Below are 19,166 nucleotides of genomic sequence, written 5' to 3'. Positions count from 1 at the left end.
AGGCCAAGGGGGAATGGCTTCCCACTGCCAGAGGGCAGGGTTAGATGGGATATTGGGAAGGAATTGTTGTTTGTGAGGGTGGTGAGGCCCTGGCACAGGTTGGCTGTAGAAGCTGTGGCTGCCTCATCCCTTGGGAGAGCACGCTGCCCAAGACTAGGTTGGATGGGGCTTGGATTCACCTGGGCTAGTGGAAGGTGTCCCTGTAGGGGATTGGAATGAGATGGTCTTTAAGGCCCATTCCAATCTGCCGTGATTCTCCAGTTCCGTGGCCCAGCTGTCAATCTGGTGCTGACAGTGGGAGCATGGGGAGAAAACACCACAATGGGGTTTGAATAAAAAGCCAGATTAATCTGTGGCTGTTCCAGGAAATTGTACCTGAGCCCTTGCTCATGCTGTGCTGAGAGGCAAAGCAGCGAGCTCTTAAGCTGCTGTGAGGCAGAGAGATTGGGAAAGGAGAATGAGGAAAGGAAATTTTCCCTCACGAGCAGAAATTTAACACACTCAACCCTCCTGAAACCTGCTACGATGAGGTACGTGATCAGCAGTCTCTGCGTAGGAGGGTGGCAGGATTGAAGAGGAGGGCACTGCACACTTACAATACACGGCATTGTACGTTTTTCTTTAGAATTACAGATCTTTTAGCAGTTGGTACTTGAATAAATATAGGTTTTACCTTCTCACCAAGGACTGGGACAAGGCACAGCACATCATACCTGAGCCACCACAGCACTGCGGGAGCTCAGCCTGAAATACATGTTCACAATGGATAAGAAATAATGTGTTATCAAGGATTTGGGTCTGTGAGTCGCGCGGTAGAAGACTCACAGAGCCAGCAGTTAAATCATAGAGTCATGGAAGGGTTTGGGTTGGGAGAGACCTTTAAGGGCCATTTAGTTCCAACCTCCTGCCATGGAGTGCAGAATAGAGTGGTCAATACAAATGAAAAATTACAATGTGTAGGAAAGTGATTAGGGAAACAAAAGAAGGGGGAAATGCATGGCTGGACATGGAAAATCTGTTGTTAGGAGCCAAAATCTAGCAATAGGTCTGGTTTTAAGGAGCACTAGAGCTACTTTAAAGCAGAGTCTGTAGGACTGCTTAAATGATGCAGAAAAGAAGAAAACACAGTCGATTGTTATTCTGTGTTTGGGAAAAAAAGATGAATAAAATAATTCCTAGGAGAGATTAAACTCTCCTAAACCACTAACATCCATGCCTACATCTAATGTGGCCAAACAGCACCAACCAGCCAACGTGTACCCAAGGCCGGGGAGAGTTTTCTGGGCTCTGCTGCTTGTTTTGAGCTAAGTTCAAGGCTGCCACATCCAGATGGAAATGGCTCCTTCCCACCAACATTCCCATCCAGCAGCAAAGATGACCTAGTCAACAACAGAATGGTCAGCCTGATACAGGGCCCAGAAGGCAGGGCTCATCTGGAATTAAATTAAGAAATAATTAAAGGATGTAAGTTCTAATTAAAGTCAGCCAGTGTGTCTTGGTGGAAGAGACGATGTCGACTGAGCCCGCTGTCACTCTTTAATGAACACACCTTCCAGGAACAGGCCCACTGGACGTTACAGCTCAGTTCAAAGTGCTTCCTCACGTCTTGATTTCAGAAGATGGGACTGCAGAGCACCAATAAAGCACATTAAATAGATTTAGAGCCATCTGACAGTTCTCACACAGGAGCTGTCGATGGGGAATCGTTAGCAAGGCTCCAGGGGGAACACGCCAGTCAATATTTTCATCGATGATCGAGACAAAAATACAAAATCCTCACTCAAAAAATTAGCAGATGACAGGAAGATTGATGTAATGGTAAATATTGATGAGGAGAGAGAGAAATGTGGGCTGCTTGGTAGTGCTGAGCCCATTCAAACACTGTACATGTTAATGCCGCCCAGTGCAGGATGACGCAGCTACGGAGAGGGATTTCAGGCCGTATTTATGAACAGGGACTGGATCCCAGACAAGAGAGAGCCTCCAGGAAGGCTCAAGGGTCACCACGGCTCTAATGTGATGCTGTGATGAAAAGAGCTGAGGCAGCTCTTGGGGGAGCTGCACTGCTGGGACTGACAGTGACACTCCTGCAATTAAGGTGCCCACATTGACAGGGGACACTAAAACAGCAGAGCCTGGAGGGATGAGTCACAAATTGATCTGAAGGCTGGAGAGAATATCTTGCTGCGAAAGATTTGAGCTATATTGGGTTTATTGATAAAAAATCTGCCACCCGTCCAAAACCAGAGTGGTGCCAACTGCTTTTATCCAGTGAGACATGGCAAGAGGCAGGGAGTGGGAGATGGAGTCCAACAAGTTCTAGCAAGTTTTGGGTCAGGATTAGGTGTCTCTCAGGGATGCTCAGAGGATTAGAGAACTCTCAGAAGTCAACCACAACCTCTTCAGGAGCTTGTGGCAACATTTACATCCCTGTAGAACACAGGACACCAAAGGAGGGATCTAATAGACCTTTTCTTACCTGAATCCCACCCAAATGACTCCCAGAGGATAACTGGTCCTCCGAGGCTAACTCCTGCCATACACCAGGGTGAAGACTCAGGAGATACGTTTGATGGCTTTAAACTGATAGAGAGTACGTTTAGATTAGATCTGAGGAAGGAATTCTTCCCTGTGAGGGTGGGGAGGCCCTGGCACAGGCTGCCCAGAGCTGTGGCTGCCCCATCCCTGGAAGTGTACAAGGCCAGGTTGGACAGGGCTTGGAGCAACCTGGGCTAGTGGAAGGTGTCCCTGCCCATGGCAGAGGGTGGAATGAGGTGAGTTTTAAGGTCCCTTCCAATCAAAACCACTCTGTGATTTTATGAGACAGCACCAGCCTTGGAGCAACGAGGAGCTGGGGAGGCACCGCGTTCCTCGAAGGTTCTGACCTACATGTCTGGCTGGCTATGAGAAGTCCCCATCAAGTGTTGTGCCAGAAGCAAAGCATGAGGGAAAGGGTCCTTCAGTCCTGGAGAAAGCCCAGCAGTGATTGCTGGCTAAGTAGCTCAGGAAAAACCTCAACCCACTTCTCCCTCTCGGTACCCGGCCGTGGGACTGGTGGCTGCTGTGGGCGGGAGCGTTACCTCCCAGGGCTAAAGCACCTCTGTGTTGACTCACTGCAGCAAACACTTTGCTCTCTTGCTTAGGGGAGAATGCAGCCTCGGTTATTTGTTAAAAAATGCCCATCTTCCTACGCTCGGCTCCCTCCCCGTGATTAATGCCGAGCGCCGCAGTCGCGGCAGGGCTGCAGCTCTGCTGAGGTGGCTCCTGCGCCCGGCTCAGCGCCGAGCTGGCACCATCAGCCTCCCAGCACCACCAGCAGGGCAGGCAGCCCCGGGGTCAGAGCAGCAGGGCAGGCAGTCGCCATCACAATGTCCCCACCAAAGGCCGGGGATGCCCAGTGCCCAGGCACGAAGGGGCCATGCCCGCTCTGCTCCTGTTTGCAGAAGCAGCAGCAGGGAGAGGTACCCCATGGTGGGCGACAAAGACTGAGCACCTGCCCCAACCCCAGTGGGCATTTTGGGGAACAGAATCCAGAAAGTGCCCAATTCAAGGGAACACAAACCCTTCGGTTGGGACAACAGGAAGCAAAATTTAAAGACTTTGAGTCCTTGTGTGGCAGTGCTGGAGGCAGGGAATCAGGGTCAGGCAGGTTTTCAATTGGACTGGAACTGAAATTACAGGGGGCTAAAAACCCCATCCCTGCTTTGGTTTAAAGAAAGGGGCTGGGGGGATCGGAGAAAAAAGCCCTGCAAGTTTCTATGACAACTGGTACAGTGAGAGCCCACACTGCAACCTCACTTAACACATTAAAAGCTGCACAGAAACAATGAAACCCAAAACTTTATTTCACATCAGGGCTGGGAGGGCCATTCCCAGCTGGAGAGCAGGGGCATGGCAAGGGGCTGGTCTAGGGGTGCCCTGGCCTGGGCACCCAGAGCAGGGTGAGTTCAGCCAGCCCCAAAAACTCGTTCTGCTGTCTCCTGGGCTCTGGGGACCACTGAAACCAAGCAATCCTTGTTCTGACCTCCCTTGAGATAAGATATTTAATTTGGTTATCAAGGGCATCTTTGTCCTGAAAAATCATGGATCTAGAATGGTTTGGGTTGGAAAGGACCTTAAAGATCATCGTCTTCCACTCCCCTGCCATGGCCAGGGACACTTTCCACTAAACCAGGTGAATCTAAACCCTGTCCAGCCTTGCCTGGAACACTTCCAGGGATGGGGCACCCACAGCTTCTCTGGCAACCTGTGCCGGGGCCTCACCACCCTCACAGGGAGGAATTTCCTCCTAATACCCAATCTAAATCTCTCCTCTTTTACTTTAAAACCATTCCCCCTTGTCCTATCACTGTCTGTCCATGTAAAAATCATCTCCTTCCTTTTAATAAGTTCCTTTAAGGCCACAATGAGGTGTCCTTGGAGCCTTCTCTTCTCCAGGTTGAACACCCCCAGATCTCCCACCCTGTCTCCAGAGCAGAGGGTCCAGGTCTTGAAGCATCTTTGTGACCTCCTCTGGCCCCATTGTGGATGCAGAGCACTCCACTCTGATCCTCCAGCCCCAGCAGGCACAGAAGCCCAGGATAAGCACTCTCACCTGAGAAGCAATAAAAAAGAAAATGTGTAAGAGCTGTATTCACCCAGGCTTCACCAAAACAGTGGTTTTCAGCAGGACCCAGAGGTCCTGGCACTGGGGCACTGACCAGGCTCCCCAGGGCAGTGGGCACAGCACCAAGGCTGACAGAGCTCAAAAAGCATTTGGATGATACCCTCAGGCACAGGATGTGACTCTCGGGGATGGTCCCGTGCAGGGCCAGGAGCTGGACTGGGTGATCCTCGTGGGACCCTTCCAACTCAGCATATCCTGTGATTCTGTGATTCTGTGACTTACCAGGCACATAATGCAGTGCTGCCCTCCCAAGCTGCCTGGAGAGGGGGACAAAAGCAGGACAGTTGGACCCTTGGCAGGGGCCCTTCGCTGTTCACCGGCCTCAAACCAGTGTCACAGCTTGGGAAGCAAATGGCAATATTAGCCTGGGTGAAGAGCCCAGATGCCACTGGGCAAACCAGTGGGGTGATGGCCTCCTCCATGCCTGAGCTTCTGCTGGATCCCTGCCAGCTCTGCTCCTCATCAGGGTGTGCCCTGCTCCCTCTGCAGCCACAGAGGAACAGCAATGGAGCTGATCCAAGGCAACTCTCTGCCATGCCATGAGATACCTCCCACTGCTCATTCCCACTGCTGCTAACCCCCAGCTCCCTCTTACTTCCCCCTGTTCATTCCTGCTTCTCCTAACCCCCTGCTCCCAGGCTGCTCAGGGTCAGCTCTGCTCTCCATTCCCAGATTGGCATTTGTCGAATAACCACATTTCTCCAAAGTGCCTTTCCAGGATTCCCTTCCTTTCCCAGCACTCCAAGAGGATTAAAGCCCCGTTACCTGCCTGGAGCTTAGACTGAATCCAGTGGCCAAACTCCAGGGGAAATATTGTTTAAGTTTGCTGTACAGTTTCAGTGGCTGAACCCCTCTGGTGAGATACCAGCACTGGAATCTCCTTGAATTATGTTGTGTGTAAAAGAGTTCACTCCCGACTCTCCAGTAATTGCCTTAGCCAGGATTTGGGGTTGGAAGTGAGGAGTCCATGTTCCTAATCCCTTCTAGAGGGCTCCACTCCCCTTCAGCTGCCAACCTGCACCCACCCCACAGACCTCAACACCTCTCTTCCACCCTCCACCGTTTTGGTCGTCCCATTCCAGAGATGTTAATGGTGGCACTTTCCTACAACCAAAGCTGGGAAAAGTGTTCTCCAACCCTGTTGGGGGTGGTCTGGGAGCAGTTTCTAGCAGCATTGAGTATCCCATGGTTCAGTGCAGAAAGACTGTCTTGGCATTGCTTCCCCTACCCCATCATTCCCTGCCATCATCAGCACCATCTCTCCCCACTTTCCATGTGCATCCTCCTCCCACTGTTCAGCACTTGGAACCTGAGCTACCTGCTGAGCATCCCAGCTGAATGACTCTTAGCCACCGCAGAAGAAGTCAAACATAGCCTGTATGTGTGTGATTATCATCGTTACCAGAGCAATAATGTCTGAGCGAAGGAGGCAACGAAATGAACACTCTGCTCAGGAACACATCGCGCTTACTATGATGGCCCTTAATGCTTCCAAAATGTAAATACTGATTTCTAGATCTTTAAAACCACCACGGTTTTACAAGATAATGATTCAGCAAGGAAACACTTTCATCTAAGTGCTGGCACAGAAAGGTTTGAGTCTGGGAGATGAAATGTTCTGCTGTAAGAGGAGGGTGACAAGGAATTAGCTGCAGAGACATCTCGGTGTAATGACTGCGAGGCAAAACAAACAGGAGCTGCTGCTTTCTGGGAGGTGGTTTCAAAGGTTCCTCGTGTGTTTACACATCTGAGGCTGGAGGACAGAAGGCGGGGGCAGCCTTTAATTTGAGATGGAGACAGATCTACCTGAAAGGGCTGTGGGATTCTGCTGGAGCAGGAATGGTATCCGAGACAGCAGGGCTCTCCAGCACAGCCACATTGTCCCAGGGGACAGGAGGAGCGGATCAATGGAGAGCCTTTTGTGTCACTACAGCTGTGTCTCTCTTGACACCTCAAAGTGCCTGGCACATATTCACTGCTCCCAAGTGACAGCTCTCCTGACAGCTGAGCATTGCTCTCGGCACAGGACATAGTGCGGGGAGGGACGTGGCAGCTCCCACTGCAAATCAGTGACACTTTAATTAAGCCCAGGTATTTCAGCCTGCATTTGCCAGGGGTTTTATGAGTGTTATTACTACCAACAGTTCCTTCCAGTTTGAAGAAACTGAGTTCCAGTTGGTGCCTGATACTGAAGAGCAAAGATGTGCCCGGGGGAATCAGCAAACACACCGGACAACCTCGGTTCCTGACAAGAGACTTCCACACAGATGGTAATTACCTCCTGTCCCAGAAGAGCCTATTCCTGTCTCTGAGCAAGGTGTCCCTGGGTCCTCAGCCAGTCGCTCCTTGCTTGGGAAACTGCCTTGAGAGAGCAGCCAGGGCCCTCTGTTAGAAGCTTGGAAGAACCTCTGGAAGCCTGGATATTCTAACAACTGTATGAGCATCTTACAAAAAACTGGGGTGACAAAGGAGTGAGCAGGTCAGGGGCTGGACTCACCCCACTTGGTGCTTCTTCCCCGATCCCTACAAGCTCTGGTCAGATCCCAGATGGAACTAGGCTGCAGCCAGGGTTGCCCAACTGCATCAGATGAGAATTATTAGCTCAGGATATATCAATTTGACATCTGAACAACCTGCTTTGGAAACACAGGAAGGCATCTGTCCCTGTTCACACAACATGGCTGGAGTAGCCAGTGTAGATGAGGACACCTGTGCAGATGTTGACTCACAGCTGGAATTGTGGCCATTCCCAACACACCAGGTTCCTCTCCCAGGCATTTCAGCTACGGGAACTCATGGTGTGCCTGTTCTTCCTTGCCTGGTCTCTACCCCTTTCAGTTCACAATTGATGTAACTTTTCTTAAAAGTCCCAACTCCTAATATGGGCCAGCTCTTGCAGGAACATCCATAAACATGCTCACTGAAGCCCTTGGAAGAAGAAGTGCCTTCCCCAGAGTGGGCAGCAGCAGCGTTTCAGCTCCAGTGGCTCCAACCTGGGCACCTCTGACCTCCCTTCCTTTCCACTCCATATTTGGGGCAACCCAGAAGAAGATCTGTACCTTAAAACCTCATGGATGTAATGGGGGGGAAGAGCCATCAAAGGCTGGTGGGTGAGGGTGGACACTGCTCCATGCTCTTGATGAGCACTGGGATATTCTGGGCACTTTGGGAACACCCAGCTGCTGGCTGAGACAGACTGATGGTAACTATGGGGTGAGAACAGCATTTCCATTTCTGAAGGGAAGAGGCGACAAAGGAGGGAACTCAGGGCAACACAAGAAAACTCAGCTTGATGGAGTGTCCAGGGAGGAGGAGGAGGGCACCTGATCAGAGAAAGCTGAACATGGCAGGAATGGAGCAAGAGTCACTCCCAGAACAAGTGGTGACAAAACCCACTGCTGATATTTCTGGCATGTGTGTCTTTCCTTTTTCTATTTCCACAACCTCCACCTTCTGTGAGAGCCCCGAAGCCCCAGCCTGAGAGCAGGGCTGCTCTGACCCTGCTCCCACAGCTCAGGGCTTTGGTGGCAGGTGAACTGCTGACTTGGAAGCCAGAAAAGGAAAAGCAGAGGTGAGGCACATTCAGTTTGCTCTGGCATACAGGAGCTGGAGGAGCAGCAGCCCCCTGTCAGACTTCTCTGGGCTCACCAGCCTTGCCACACAGATGTGTCCAGGAACCGGCACAGCTTGGCTCAGCTCTGGGAACCAGCTGCTTCCCACGCTCTGGCTGCTCGCCACCACCTTGCCCAGGGCTCAGGGAACTGTGAATGCAGGCTGTGGAGCTGCTGCAGAAGATCTGAGCTCTTCCAAGCCCTTGGTAGGTCCACCAGACCTCTGGCAGCTTGCATGGATCTTTCTTTGCTGAGGAAGACCAGCTATAGCCCTGCCAGAGACTGAAGGGTCTGTAAAGCACCTGGTCCAGCCTTGCAGATGGGTTGCAACAGTGCCGGGGTCAGCCAGTGGATCAAAAAGCCAAACGGGGTGGGGGCAGTGGCCACAAACTCACCAGTCACAACCCCAAAACAGCTACTGTAGAGCATAAATAGGATGGGCATTAACCAGTGTTATGACTAGCCAAGTCACAGCTGGTATCACAAGCTGCTGGGCCAAACCATGGAGGTCCCGTGGCCTCGTGGCACAGAGGAACAAGCACCCATAAGACAACCTGTATCTACAAGACCTCCTGCCCCAGCACTCCCCACTCTGACCCAACAGCTCCACGCCTTCAGCGAGATGGGAAGCCCATGTTCTCCCACTCAAGGTAGGGAAACATTCCTCATTTCTCAGAGGAGACGAGTTATAAATGTAGCCCCACAAATTGTTGCTACCTGCCGCCAAAACCACCCCGCAGGAAATCCCAACAGTAAAAGCTTTTTACATATTTCCTCCAGATCTCTTGCTTAAAGCCTCCCCAAAGCTTCAGCTGGAATAGAGACACTGGAGATGCTTCAATCTGTTCTAAGCCTGCTTGTCAAAACACAGACTCCTCACAAGCACACAGCAGCACTACAGAAAGGAGCACCAAAATCCTGCACAGCTGTTGGGAGAGGTCACAGAAACACGGAGATGAGTCCTTTGCCAAATGTGTGTTCATTTTGTTGTTGCATCCACAGTGACTCCACAACCTCCTGAGATATTCCTCTGATCTCCCAGAAAGCCATACGGGATTAAACAGCCTGGGAAATGGCTCAGGCTGTATTCCCAGAAGTCTTTAGCTGCCTGCAGTCTTGGAAAGCTGATGAGCTGCACTGCCTTGAGGTGAGGGGGCAGAGGAGCTCCCTGCAATCAGGCTTTCAGCATGGACCTAGAAACCAGCATTGAGCTTTAGAAACTTTTGGTGGCATAAAGAGGGACCAGCAGACAGGGGAAGAACATGCACACACACACACTTGCTCTCCCATCAAAGACAGGGAGCAGGCAGGTCTGTACAACGCTCCTTGACACAGTCTGCCCTCCTTGGACATGCTCCCTCTGACGCCAAGCCTAACTCGGACCAAGGATGCTGCCAGGGTGCTTGCACTGCCGGGATGCAGCACTCAGGAACCCTTTGGAAAGCAGCAAAGGGCAGAAGAACAGTGAGTTTTGGAGAAGAAATTTTCTCAACCCAGTTCCTTCCGAATTTTCTGAAACCATGCTCCTCTGACAATCCTGCGGGTCAAAGCACTGTCCTGCAACTCCAAATCCACCTGTGGTTTTTTGTCACAAGAAAGATGATAACCTATAGACCTTCACTCCCCCAAGGAGAGCAAGAGCAACACAAGGTCCCACACACGACATGCTCAGCAGCACAACACCCAGTTCAGTGTCAGGGCAGAACCGAACCTCTCAGCAGGGAGATTCTGCCATTATCCAAACAATGATGGCCACAAATCCATCCTTCCAGCAGGCACAACCTTCTTGCTTGAAGGTCCTGTGCCAGGGCAAGGCTCTGTTACCTGGTCTGCACACTAAGTAACCAACTGCCCACATTAGTGGGGTGGTTTGCAGCAACTTTGCTCATGTCCAGGATTCCAAAGAGCCTCTCCTCCCCCCCTCAGCTCACGGTGCTGTTCCAACCCCAGTGGATGGAAGAGGACAGGCATCACCATCAGAGCATGGCGGTGGGAGACGTGCGTCAAGATCAGCTCGTGGTGACGCGGAACGAAACCCTTCTATTCTCCAACGCAGCTCAGCTGTGCAAATCAGGAGCAGAGGGAGTCAGAGGTGGGAAAGGTCATCCCTGCTCCCAGCTCTGTCCCTCAGGCTCAGCCAAGCTGTCATGGTTCCTTCTGACCTGATTGAGCGATTTGCATATGCCCCGAAGCCAGGATGACTGACAGCCCTTCCACTGTTATCCTCACTTGTGTAATTGCAGCAGCTATTCTTGTACATTGAAATGTCTAATCTTAGCAAGGCACGGAGCTGCTGGGGAATATGGACCAGCCGGGAATTTCCATGCAATTACTCACCACTGCTACTGGCACTTACTTTGGCTGGTAGAAGTCCTTCTTGTCTGCGGAGCCCAGGCTCTGTAAAACACAAGACAGAGGTATTTATTTTTTTTAACCCTTCACCAAGCAAGTACCACTGATAAGAGTGTGTGGGGAGCAGGGAAAGGACATGTCCATTATTTTTCTGCCCGGTGGGGCTGAGTGGGCTGGACAGGACAGCTCAGACCTCCAGCCACCCAACAGCCATAGGCAGAGCCCACAGCAGCCAAGGATGTAAAAGCAGAGAGCTAAAGCAAAGATGAGGGGATGCATTAGATCTGAAACCAATGTATTCAGGCATGTCTGCATCTCCTGTCACCTGCAGAAGTGTGGCACCTTGTGTCAGGAGGGCACTCATGTCCTTTTGAGTCCGCCCAGCTGGGAAGAGGACAAAGTGCAGGGTTTTGTGGAGGGACCAAGCCACCACCACTGCAGAGACCCTCTGACAGGGCAGCAGTGGCTGAGCCCTAGGCCCACAGTTACCCCCAGGAGCAGGACCACAAAATCCTTCTGTCAAAACAACGTCAGCCCCCAAGCATGCACAAAACTGGGAAGTAGAGACAGCCCCAATGCTCGCTCAGGTTCCCATGTGCTGCCAACTCCACTCCCAGCACAATCTAATAGAAGTCTGAGAGAATCAAAGGTGGGCTGCCGGGGTGTCAGGGTCCCCTGGGAGACCCCAGCCAGGCTGATCCTCCCCACGGGGACCCTGGGGGCGATTGGCACTCCACAGACCCCACTTTGGGTGCAAAGTGCACAACAGAGAGCATGGGCACAGCCCCAGGCCTGGCCCTGCTGTCTGATGCACCCCACAGACACCATGGGCTCTCTCCCAACACCTCCTGACACGGAGACACACTAGGTGGGGGCTGGCCCCCGACCCTGCTCCGAGGCCCTGGCTCATGGCACGCACTCTGTGAGCACAGGAGAGTCCCTGCACCGTGGGATGTGCAGGGACAGGCTGTGCCCAGCTCGGCGGGATGCTCATGGCCCTGGGACAGACAGACACAGACCCACCGAACCTGGGTGTCAGCAAAGCCGTTGCACAGCCACAGCCCTCTCCTCCTCCTCCTTCTTCTCCTCCTCCTCCTCCTTCCCCTCCTGGTCTGGGGGTGATCCTCCTCCTGGCCCCGTGCTGGTGGGCAGCAGCGTGTGCCAGGGTGGAGCAGGCTCGTGGGAAGCCCGCTCGGGCTCTGGGGCGGCTGTTGTAGTTTTGCTCCGTGGTTGCCAGGCAATGCCGAGCTCCAGCTCGGAACAACGGAGCAGCGGGGCCGAATGCTAATCAGGGCTGCAAGAGCAAAGCTTCCCCTCACCAGCCAAAGCCATGGGGAGCTCCCACCCTGGGGCTGAAAAGCCAGCAGGGAGAGGAGGGCTCCAGCTTTTAAGCAGGTGGGGATCCACTGTCACCAAAACATCCCCCAAAAGGGAGCTCTGGCCAAGCCAGCGAGATGGGGACATAGTTTGGTGGTGGCCAACCCTCTCCATGGCACAGAGACGTTGGTCAGCCAGTGGCACAGTGGAGAGGCTGCAACCACCCCACAGTGTGGGGTACGTGGGCCTGGATGTATGTCACCCTCATGCTCATCTCGGGGCAGACACCTGAGCTCCATCTCGGGGTAGGGCTGGGAACACACAAGGAGTTGCCCTTTGGGATGAGAAGCTCATTGGAAATGGCTGAAGATGTGTCAGGGGAGGTTTAGGTTGGATCTCAGGCAAAGGTTCTTCCCCCAGAGGCTGGTTGGGCACTGAACAGGCTCCCCAGGGCACTGGGCACAGCACCAAGGCTGCCAGAGCTCAAGGAGTGTTTGGACAATGCTCTCAGGGACAGGGTGGGATTTTTGGGGTGTCCTGGGCAGGGACAAGAGTTGGATGGATGATCCTTGTGGATCTTTCCAACTCAGGAGATTCTGTGATTCTCTGGTTCTCAGATCTCACCTGCCCATGTGCCAATTGCCATGTTGGTGCAAGAGCTCTGAGCAATCCCCACCAGCTGGAGATGGGTTCACCCCTGGGCTCTCCCTGACGCTTCTCTGACCTGATGGCAGCAAGAACCTACAGCAAAGCCCCGTGGATCAATGGCCAGAGACCAAATTGGGGTGATCCAATGCTGTCACAGCATGCCCAGAGAGGTGGGGGAGTATCCATCCTTGGAGACATCCAAGACTCACTGGACATGGCCCTGGGTGTCCAGGACTATTTGGTGTAGGTGACCCTGCCTGGAGCAGGGTTGGGCTGGGTGATGTCCAGGAGATCCCTACATCTCCTAAACCACTCCATGCATTCCTGAGGCAACAGAGAAACGAGCACAGCAGTAACTTTACCCTGAGTGAGGGGATCTGTCCTCCAAGCCCACAGCATATCTTTGTTGCAGCTATGGATTGGTTTCAGCAAAGCTCATGAGTCACAACAAATTCAGTTCCTTCTGCTCTCTGTCCTAGTGGGGATCACAGACAACTGTTGATATTTAAGGAGAAACCACCTGCAAACAGTTTTCTCAACACTACTGAAACAACACCTGCAAAACCTGCACCCCACACAGCCAGACACTCCACCTAGCTATGGCTGAGGTCCATGGGAAAAGCTCCCATCAGTGCCAAAGCCAGAACTAAGATTTTCAATATCTGGGATAAAACAATGAGGCACGAACTTTGCAGAGAGATAAAACCCCCCCAACAGTAAATTGGGCAGTGATCACAGTAACGACGAGCCAAAATTGCTGATTTTACAGCTTAGTAAGAAAATAGCAATTAAGGAGGAGAAGCAGAATTCCAGCAATATGACCAAGGAATTGGGACTGGAGCAAGACCAGGAGCAGGGCTATTGCCCCTGCACAGCCCTTTGCCTCCTTACTCTCTTCCCAGAGGAGAACAGGGCCATGCCCAGCAGGCAGATGGAGTTACACGGGTCCATCCCACCACCCTGAATTTCTCTCTGCCAAGCAAGCACAAAACCAAGGTGGTAATGGATCCAGAGGGCTCCAGGAGAGCATCAGGAATCACCAGTGAATGGAGGAGAGAATGCTGGAGGCCTTTCCAAGGGCAGGGACATCACAACCACCTGGTAGGAACTGGCCCAGAGCACTGAGAGAGCTCAGAGCAGAATCTGGGAAGATCCTCCCAGTCAGGGGATCACTGATGGTTTGAAGAGAGTAATAAGGAATTGTGTAGAGAATGGGTGATGGGAGGCTGAGGGCAGGACCGAGTGTGGGCATTGCCCTCTGTGGTGTCACACATGAAGGGACAGCAGTGTGGGCTGGGACAATGCCACCAGCCATCACCTCGGTCCCACTGGTGCAGCAGTCTCAGCTACCCCCAGAGGGGAAGCTTAGGGAAAAGTGGCCAAAGGAAGGGTGGGATGTAAGGAAGCAGAGTGGGGCAAAGGGAACACACAGCCTGGATCTTAGGAAAAATGTCCCGGCACTGGGATTGAACAGTTTTCAATGGGAAGGATAGAGCTGACTAGATAAACCAGTGCAGAGGGGACTGGCCTTACAGGGAGCTGGGACTGTCTTTTCTTTTCCTGCCGGCGCCTGAAAATGCAGGAACTGAAAGAAGCAAATGAGCAAAAGGTGGTCTGGTGTTTTCCTGTGCCTTCTGGGAGGAAAGATCAATTCCTCCCGAACTGAGAGGGGATCTGGAGTCTTTCATCTCTGCAAGCAAACAATAAAAGCTCAAACGCCGGCCTGTGTGTGTGCACTGCTCCTGGATGGTCTCCAGGCTTCCAGGGGAGTGTCTGCTCGTGGCTCCTGTGCATCAAGCCATAGCTGGTGACTCCAGAGAGGCACGGCTGCAGCGGGATGGCTCAGCTTCCAAAGAAATCTGAGAGGCCCACAGGTTCCCAGAGACCTCCTGCTGTTGCTCAGGATGCTAGGGACACCCTGGCCTTCCTGGGATGGGGCGAGTGGAGCATCACCCGGTTCAGAGAGTCCCCTGTGAGCCCCAAGCCTGCAGTGTGAGTCATCTCCAGTGGGACCTGCTCCTTCTCGTTTGCTCACTTCATTGATGACTCAGGGTTTAGGAAGCACAGTTTAAATCCCTTAATGAAATAATGGAGAGAGTGATTTTTATCAGCCTGTCTTTTTAAAACAAATACCTCAAGCGAGGCTTGTGCCCACCTCCACCCTTTCCTCCCAAGCCATGTGGGCATGGGCAGCATGGAGGCACTGGGGGGGCATGAGCAGCCCCTGCTGCCCTGGCATGTGGCACTGGGCAAAGCAGCTACCAAAAGTTACCAGCCTCCCCCCTCCATCCCCCGAGTGCTCACGTTCCTGCTGCCAGCAGGGCCAGGAGGAGAAGGCAGGGCACCAGGGTGCTGTCCCAGATGATGGAGGTCCTGCCCCCAGAAGTGCCCAAGGCCAGGCTGGACGAGGCTGGGAGCAACCCGGTCTAGTAGAAGGTGTCCCTGCCCATGGAATGGCAGGGAATAAGAATGTCTTTAAGGTCCCTTCCAACACAAATCCTTCCATGGTTCTATGATTCTATGGTCCCAGAGCCTGGCAGTGCCCCCAGTGCCTCCCCCCCGGCCACAGACCTTTGAGCACCTGCCCTTTTGGGTGTGTCTGGGCATCATCTTGGACTGATTTTCTCTGGAGAGAAACCAACCACTGGAGCAGAGGCAGCAGCAGAAGGAGACACTGATGTCAAGCTCCTGGGTGCCAGGATGTTGTCTACCAAGGAGCAGGGCCTGCCTGCCAATATGATTAACAAAGTGTTGTCTCGAGGTCACTGTCATTTCCATCAGTATCCTCTGTCTCTCCCCATGCACGAGCTGGGCTCACATTGCCTCTGCTGTGGTTAAGGGACCTCTGTGTGATGCTCAGAGCCCTCCGCCCTGGTAGAAAAGCCCAACATCAGGGCTGTAAATGCAGCCTCACAGAAACACCTGGGAAATGCTGCGAAGGAAAGGGAAGGCAACATGACACCAGCTTCCCTGGGGCTTTTAGAAACAGAAGATCACAGAAGATTGGAAGGGACCTTAAAACTCATCTTATTCCAACCCCCTGCCATGGGCAGGGACACCTTCCACTAGCCCAGGTTGCTCCAAGCCCCATCCAACCTGGCCTTGGACACTTCCAGGGATGGGGCAGCCACAGCTTCTCTGGGCACCCTGTGCCAGGGCCTCCCCACCCTCACAGGGAACAATTTCTTTCTAATACCCAATCTAAATCTCCCCTTTTTCAGTGTAAAGCCATTCCCCTTTGTCCTGTCCCTCCAGGCCCTCGTCCAAAGTCCCTCTCCAGCTCAGTTGAAGACCCTTTAAGCCCTGGAAGGGGCTCTCAGGTCTCCCTGGAGCCTTCTCTTCTCCAGGCTGGACACCCCAACTCTCCGAGCTGAGAGGCCAGACTAGATTTACCAGACATAAGGGTCCATACTGAGGTTCTCAGAAATCACCTCTGCCAGGGTGTAAAAATGCAGCCTCCCAGACCAGCAGAGGAACACCCAGTGACATCTGGGCCTGTGCTAGGGCTTGGCTAGTGGCATCGAAACCAGTGGACCAGGGAGAAGATGTCTCATCTTCCTGGTGGTGTTCCCAGCACTGCCCTTCCCACCCCTCCCCTGGTGCAGGGTGATGGAAGGGACACACAGGTGACAGCCCAGCTCCCTCTGGCACTGCAAAACAGGCTCCTTGTGCACATAAGACATGTACAAAGTGTTAAAGACATTTGTGGGCTCGTCTCTATTTAAAACACAACCTACAGTTATCCAAGGGTTTTTTTTAACCTGTTGGCATGAGTCCAGGGGAGGACACAGGCTGGAGCCCCTCTGCTCTGGAGCCAGGCTGGGACAGCTGGGGGGGTTCACCTGGAGAAGAGAAGGTTCCAGAGAGACCTGAGAGCCCCTTCCAGGGCCTAAAGGGGCTCCAGGAGAGCTGGAGAGGGACTGGGGACAAGGGATGGAAGGACAGGACAAGGGGGAATGGCTTCCCACTGCCAGAGGGCAGGGTTAGATGGGATATTGGGGAGAAATTGTTGGCTGTGAGGGTGGTGAGGCCCTGGCACAGGTTGCCCAGAGAAGCTGTGGCTGCCCCATCCCTGGAAGTGCCCAAGGTCTGGTTGTACAGGGCTTGGAGCAACCTGGGATAGTGGAAGGTGTCCCTGCCCATGGCAGGGGGTGAGATGAGATGGGCTTTAAGGTCCCTTCCAACCCAAGAACATTCCTTGATTCTACGAATCTGGGCCAATATGAGTGCTTGAATTTGTTCACTTAATTTCTCTTTTCATGCACTAACTACATAATTTTGCATGTTATTTAAATTCTACATTTCCCAAGCTCCAGTTACACAATATAGATAACATACCAGGCCAGCTTCCCTAGACCAGCTCATCTCCAGAGCCAGCCTTGCTGGTCCCTGGTCAGAATTAGCACAACATGCTGCAGACAGAAACAATGAGTGATACAAAGGAGTGTGCTGAATTCCAAAATTCAGCCAATAAGCTGGGGAGATAACAGACGCTGAGTTGGAAACAAGGATGCTCACAGAGGGGCTAAGACAGATACCTCTGTATTATTTATTTATTCCCTCCAGCAGACATCAATCTTGTTGTACTTTTTCCTCTCCTAAATGTTGCCAAGCATAATCTCAGCTCATCTTTTTTTCTAGGCAGTGTCCCTGGGAGAACGAACTTATTAGTGAGGCTGGAGAAGCCTCGTGCAATTATTTAGAAACTACACCAAATAATCCCCGAAGACCGGCGGCCGCTCGCAGGTGGCAGCTTTCGAAGTCATTCCAATAAAATCTGGCTCAGTAACTCCCAGCGTAATCAATGCCCACACAAACAAATGGGAGAAAAACCGAGGGATGAGTTATTTGTGCACGCTAAAAGAGGATTCTGCAAAACAAACTTGGGGGCCACGGCTGGCAGAGGGCTGTGCCCTGCCATCCTCACCTGCTCACCTGCCTCAGAGCTCCGGAGCTGGGCTCCTGAGCTGGGCTGGGTATTCCAGGGGGATTTGGGCGCAGGCAGGAGGTGCTTGGCCCCCAGGGCAGGACAGGGATGTGGAACCAAGGCTGCACAGCCTGTCCCCCCCATCCCGGTTTCTTCCCCTGGATCCTGGTGGTTCTGCTCACAGGCACAGCCATTCCTCAAGCTCTGTGTATCTGCAACATGCTGCAGTTATGAGTAATCAGGAGGTGATGCCTGACTGTCGGAAGAGGAAGAAAATTCAGAGCCTGGGATGTGAGTGGTTGTTTGGGAGGAGGAGCTACCAGCTACCAGCACCCCCCAAGCACGGGCTGGAGCAGCCTGGGGCTGGGCACATCATGCTCCCCATCTCCCTTCAGCCCCCTGGCATGGGCTTTGCCAAGAAACCAAAGGGCTGTGGGAATTCTGCCTCCTCCCTGACAGACACTGACTTGCTTCCATGGGATCCAGCTCCCATCCCACCTGCCCCCAGCACCAGACCCTTCAAACAACCCCAGCACTGCCAGGGCCTTGGGCTAGTACAGCTCTGAGCACCCCCAAAACATGAATGGAGGCCAGAGGAACCCTCAAATTCTCAAACCTGAATTTCAAGCTGGATGAACCATGGGTGATAACTCCTGCCTCCGATGTGGCTCCCAACCTGGGGGGAACTCCAGGTCCCCAGGCTGGCAGCAGCTCTGCACCCCCAGAGGCCAGCTGGGATGGAGAGCGGATTCCACCTGCATGCTGGAGTATGGGAGGGATCAAGGAATGGAGAACAGGGGTGTCTAATAAAGGGTGACACAGCAAAACAAAATCTGGTGGCAGGAGAAGGGTCAGGTGGGGCAGGCAGTGCTGCTCAGATGGAAAGTCCTGGCTCGAGGGTGGGAGGGAGGAGGACACATAACCCTGGGAATAAGGAAAAGGTCTTTGTTGGAGGATGGCACCAGTGGACCATGGGGGAGGTGTGTGAGCCACCAGTGTGTGCCAGCCCCAGCCTCTCACCATCGTGGTCCTGCCTCCCCCCGCCTCAGCTACAAAGGCTCTGCGAAGGGAATGGCGATTCCCTGCAGACTCATCCCAGCCAGGGGAGGATGCCAATGGCTCCAACATGTTCATTCTTCAGCAGCAACCTCATCCCAGCCAGCTCTGGAGCAGGAGCCTGACTCAGCTATCACACCCTGACCCTGCTATCACACCCTGACCCCATGCACACACATGGGGCATTGATGCACATCCAAGTTGGGCTTTGAGTTCAATGCAAAGTGAAAAACAAGCTGGAAAACAGAGAAGAATAGTTTTGGACCATTTAGGGGGGAAGGAGGAGGGAAACATGGCTATGCACACATGGTACACTGAAGTAATCCAGAAAACAGAACCAGACCCGGTAGCCACCCCCAGCAGAACAGGTCAACCCTCACGTGAGAGATGGAGGAGCTTCTGGTGTCCTCCAGGCAGTTGTCCTTTCTGGAGACACCACAGATCTACAGGGGAAGAGGTGCTGTGTTTCAGTGGCTCTCTGATGCCACGGTGTTGCTCAGACACTGACCTGATCCCAGCACCTCACAATGCCAGGAGGTGGGAACCCACACTCAGGCACTGAATGCTTGTCTCTGGTTGCTCATCCATC

General features: G+C 53.0%; 2 protein-coding genes across 2 annotated transcripts in view; both read right to left on the bottom strand.

Annotated features, from left to right (window-relative positions):
- LOC103763297 (ankyrin repeat and fibronectin type-III domain-containing protein 1) overlaps nt 1–10,667 on the bottom strand; it is a 74,983-nt gene extending 64,316 nt beyond the window's left edge. Inside the window, exon 1 of the mRNA XM_018067568.3 lies at nt 10,634–10,667. The gene's annotated coding sequence lies outside the window, so the exon portion shown is untranslated. The remainder of the gene's footprint in view (nt 1–10,633) is intronic.
- LOC108638716 overlaps nt 1–19,166 on the bottom strand; it is a 150,885-nt gene that overhangs the window by 23,041 nt on the left and 108,678 nt on the right. The gene's annotated exons all lie outside the window — the stretch shown is intronic.

Source organism: Manacus vitellinus, unplaced genomic scaffold (assembly GCF_001715985.3).
Source record: "Manacus vitellinus isolate BGI_N305 unplaced genomic scaffold, ASM171598v3 scaffold_12_pilon, whole genome shotgun sequence".
Lineage (NCBI taxonomy): Eukaryota > Metazoa > Chordata > Aves > Passeriformes > Pipridae > Manacus > Manacus vitellinus.
This window is presented reverse-complemented; position numbering and strand designations above follow the sequence as displayed.